Raw genomic sequence first — 5,178 nt, forward strand, 5'->3', positions numbered from 1 at the left:
AAATGCTGTAGAGCTGTCAACATTTTGTTTACAAATACTTCTGAAGTGTCACACAAATGAGTGAGCATTGGAATGAATCATGGATAATCACCCTTTGGGAAATACATTTTACCTCCTTTATAAAAAGAGTCTTTTGGCGTATCCATTATAAGAACAAAGTATAGATGGCTTGGACCCCCCTTTTCCTTCTCTTGCCCACTTTCTGGAAGAGCATGTACGAATTGGAGAATGGTTGAAAGATGGAAAGCAGAAAGGAGGAGAGACAAGACGCCTAAATGAACCATATACTGCGTCATTACTCCCGGTAATGGATTCCATTTGTATTTCACAACATAGGATTCAATACACCCCTCAGAATGATTTGTGCATAAAGCAGTTATAGCTCTAGCCTATTTGAACATCTATGAACTTAAATGGATGATAAACCTTCAAAATATCACATCTTGGTGAAGTCAAATGTGTTGGAGAAAAAGTCACTGTAAAGCCACGTATGAAACATCACTCATTAAAAAAAGATTTTTTGAAAGAATACTTTTTAATGGTGTGTAATTTGCATGTAAAAAGTATGTTGTTGTCATTAACTGCCATCGGGTTGGAGTTAGCTGCCCCGACTCATGGTGACCCCGTGCACAATGGAATGAAACACTACCTGGTCCTGCTCCATCCCCACGATCAGTTGTGGATTGGACCATTGTGATCTATAGGGTTTTCATTGGCTGATTTTCTGTAGATTGCCAGACCTTTCTTCATAGCCTGTCTTAGTCTGGAAGTTTCTTTTGAAACCTGTTCAGCATCATAGCAACATGCAAGCCTCCACTGACAGATGGGTGGTAGCTGCTCACGAGGTTCCTTGACCTGGACTGAACCCAGATCTCCTTGTATGAAGGGCGAATTCTACCACTGAACCACCAAAGTTCCCTATCAAAAGTATAAACACATAATTACATAGTTTGATAAATTTTCACAAACTGTACCCAACCACCGATATCAACAAATAGAAGTTCACGCGACTCTTAGAACACATAGTAGTTTGCAATGCCTTATCCGTACAGGTCACTGGGGCCTCTTTTACTATGTCAAGTGTAGTACAAATCTTCTCTCCTCTCAAATAACACCGTGATTACTTTTTACATCAACAGACAATAAAATTTATTAAAGAAGCTGACCCAGATAAGCATGTGGGGCTGAGGAAATGCAAGAGTTAATTGTGAAATAGTCCCTGTTGATGACTTTTAGACCTGATAACCTTTTCTGTATGTCTGCTTGGTCATTTACACTATCTTTAACAGTTCTGAGCATTTGGCATTTCACCCTGGAAATGTTACGGTAATCATATCCAGATTATGGAAAGCAGATCTGTTAGGGTCAGCGTTTTGCTGAGAAAGTCCTGAAGAAATGACTCAGTCACAATTTCAAGAGTTAACGTGTTTAGGGGCAGGGGCTACAAAAGCATTAATTCATAGACCAGGTGCAGTGGTATATCTTCTGTGAAGGAAGAGGCTTAGGTCAGAATTTCAACCCTTGTGACTTGGGATATTCCCATGTGTACAAAATTGTATGGTCCAAGCAGTTCAGAGAATTCATAGTGATAGGGCCAAGATGAAAATCTCAGGTTTTTCAGGAGTTGTTGTTTCCTGTTAAACTCATTGAAAGGAGAAAATCAAGATATTAGTGGAAAATGGGTCATACAAGGAGGACTAGAGAAAACCTGTATAGCTATTTCCTAGTTCTCCGCAGCTCTTCTCCCCATACCGTAGCAATGCTTTTGTAAGATCCTTTTTAATTTAGTAAATGAAAACATTTTCTTCCATATGGCACTGCTAGATCTATAGGTTTTTCTATTTAATGGCACAATGCTGTTGTTAGTTGCTGCCCAGTCCATTCTGACTCGTGGCGACCCCGTGTGTCAGAGTAGAACTGCTTCACAGTGCTTACAAGGCTATGACCTTTCAGAAGCAGATGGCCATGTCTGTCCTCTGCGCTGCCTCTGGGTTGATTGGAGCAGCCAACCTTTCAACTAGTAGTTGGGAGCTTAACCATTCGTGCTGCCCTGAGGCTCCTAATGGAGCCCTGGTGGTGCAGTGATTAAGAGCTCGGCTGCTAACCAAAAGGTCGGCAGTTCAAATCCACCCACCGCTACTTAGGAACCCTGTGGGGCAGTTCTACTCTGCCTTGCTGTGACTTGGGATTGACTTGATGGCAATGGTTTTTTTTTTTTTTTTTTTTTTGCAGGGGGACTCCTAATAGCACAATAATGAAAAAAAAAATCAATTTTTTTTGTTTTTAACTTCTTTTCTTCTCTTGCTTATTGACTTAAAAAAAACAAAAAATAATAGTAATTGAACTGGATAATCCTTTCAGAGATTAGTCAATGTCCAACATTTAGCTAATTTATCTTGTTCATGTATTTAAGACAACTTAAACATTTTGTAGCTGAACAAACACATAAATATAATAAAAGAACACAAACAGAAAAAAAACCCTGGATGAGAGTAAAACAAAATAGACAAGTAAGATGAGTTCTGGAGGAGTCAGGTTACGGACATGCATGTAGCCAAGCTTGTTTACCTAATAAATTAGGGTGAAAATCTGGTCCTGAGTTTCCTAAAACGTAAAGATTAAACAAAAATATATTCTAGTCACAAGGTCTGCCCAGTTTCTGAGACCATCTAGCTAGGCATGACCTGTTAGGGTCCAGTGAGGAACCTAATATCTGTGAATTGCTTCTTGAGCTTCTTGTCTTGTACCAGGCCCATTAAGTGTGTTCTGTTTCAGTTCTCACAGTAATTTTTGAAGGAGATATTATTATCTCCTTTGTAAAGACGAGGCAATGGAGCCTTATACAGAGCTTTTGTAACTTGCACAAAGTCACAGAGGCAATAAGTGGTGGACCAGAGATTTGCACCCAAGTTTCTCCGGGATCAAAGTCCACACTTGGCCCTTGACATAACTCTGCTCTTCAAGGCATAGCTTTTGTATCTTCTGTTGTGTGCAGACTATGATTATCTTTATAAATTGAATTGTTCAGGCCTGAGTGGATATATTTTAAAAGATTTAGTTGCTTGGGCATTAGTATCTATGCCTAGTATTACACAGCTATTGTACTTCTCTCCAATCATTTACCTGAGAGCAAGAAAATCTAGTCGATAAATTATCATAAGGGACCACAGTGTGCCAGATACTGCTCTGAGTGCCTGAGTCTGGGGGTGGGGCTTATTGATATTTAATTCCTAATCTTTCATCTTATCAAGCTTAAAAATCTGTTTAAATGATTTCAACGTGTGGAGAAACGTGACAATAAAATATTCAAATAACACTTAAATGCAAAAAAAGAGATGAACTATAAGCAGTATAAGGTAAATTAACAAATGAAGAATACAAGTCGTAATTGCATAATTGCTGGAGAATTTCAAGAAAAGAGACATCACTTTTAGGTAGCTGGACGGGAAAGGCTTACAAAGGTAGCAGGATTTTAAAATTCCCATCCTCAATGAAATATTCATTTTTTGTTTGTTTGTTTCATTTCAAACAAAGTAAGTTCAACAGAAAACTCCATGATGAATTCCAAATCTCAAGAGACTGTATTCATGATATAGACTATGTACTCCAATGACCTTTTAAGGATTTCCAATAAATGAAATGAAGCTAGAGTGCTTTTTTTTTTTTTGCGCCTTGGAATTTGCAATTGATTGCTTGGAGGTCGATGGACACACATTTGGAGAAAGCTATAATATTTAGCAGCTGACAGAAATGAACAACACCAAAAGATATCCCTGGGGAAGAAGTAAAACAGAATTTTCCTCTTTGAATAGCTGAGGAAATTGAAGAATAGAAACAGTCATCAATTGCCTGTGGTTACCTGGTAAGGCCGAGAAAACCAGTTTGCAATTTTAGTTCCTACTTCAACAGAGTCTTGAAATGAAAAGGGGTTGGGGGACTTAGTGGTTCATGCTGTCCTTATAAAACCCATTTCAGTCATTATTTGTCTTTGGCATCTGTTACTTCATATTTCTGTTATAATAAGATTGGGGCATTTTGATCCTTTTTCCTTAATAAAATGAGCAGCTATTTCACAGGTCAATTCTCGTGTTGCTAACACCTCATAAATTAACGTATTTGAGTCTGAGATCAGCTTACTTGATTAGTTCTTGACTTTTTTCTCTGCCATGCTTGAACACCTCCATCAGACAAGCGTCTGAAAATTCACAGAAAGGATGTAAAAAACATTCTTAAACTTTCTGCTACTCTGAGCTGGTAGCAGACTGCGGTGACTATGGATTTAAAAAAAATTTAATCAGGCATTTAAATAGTTTTTCAGAAGCTTGCCTTTCACATGGAGCCATATGTGATGAGTTTGATTAAGCATTCTCATTTTTGAGAGACTTCCAGAATAAAGTAAGACAATTAGAAAGTCAGGGAACTGGTCAGATGAATTCAGTGGGCTCCAAGAAGATGCCCTATTCGGAGTAAATTACCAGGGACGGCAGATTCATTTTAAATGCACGTCTGAGTAAAAGTTTAGGTCTTCCTTTTAATGTTCTCAGGTGTACCAGAAATGTCTACAAATTAGACAGGTAACAGGTAAGTAACAATTTTAAATTTATTTCCTACCCTTCTCGTTACCTGTTGCTGTCCAGTCGATTCTGACTCATAGCGACCCTATAGGTCAGAGTAGAACTGCCCCATAGAGTTCCCAAGGAGCACATTGTGGATTTGAACTGCCAACCTTTTGGTTAGCAGCTGTAGCACTTAACCACTACGCCACCAGAGTTTCCGATCTTATCTGTCCTTTGAGATCCATGCTAAGGTGCCCTCTGTCATGATACTTTCTAAGACAACTCCAGCCCATGATTGCTTCAGGCCTAGCACAGGTGGTTCACACCAGCCACACATTTCCTACCTTCTCTCCTTCTTGCTTCACTCCTACCATAAAGGCCTCCTTGCTGTCCCTCAAATTTGCTGATATCACTGCCACCTCAGGGACTTTTCTCTGCATCTGGAGTGCTCTTCTCCTTGACATCTTTAGTTCTCTACTAAAAGACAAAACTATCAGAGAAGTCTTTCCTGACTATTCCGTATAAACAGCATTCCCAACATTGCCGATGTCTCTTGCACTGATAGGGTAACCTCTAAGTTAAACATTGGTGATTAATTGATCTACTTTCAGTCTCCTCCCAC

At 39.0% G+C, this 5,178-nt stretch overlaps 1 non-coding gene across 1 annotated transcript; it reads right to left on the reverse strand.

Moving 5' to 3' along the window:
* Positions 1 to 989: 989 nt before the first annotated feature.
* LOC126066646 (U6atac minor spliceosomal RNA) lies at positions 990 to 1,115 on the reverse strand. Its single transcript, XR_007515224.1, has one exon. It is a non-coding gene; the product is annotated as a U6atac minor spliceosomal RNA (small nuclear RNA).
* Between the last annotated feature and the right edge of the window lie 4,063 nt (positions 1,116 to 5,178).

Source organism: Elephas maximus, chromosome 23 (genome assembly GCF_024166365.1).
Source record: "Elephas maximus indicus isolate mEleMax1 chromosome 23, mEleMax1 primary haplotype, whole genome shotgun sequence".
Classification (NCBI taxonomy): domain Eukaryota; kingdom Metazoa; phylum Chordata; class Mammalia; order Proboscidea; family Elephantidae; genus Elephas; species Elephas maximus.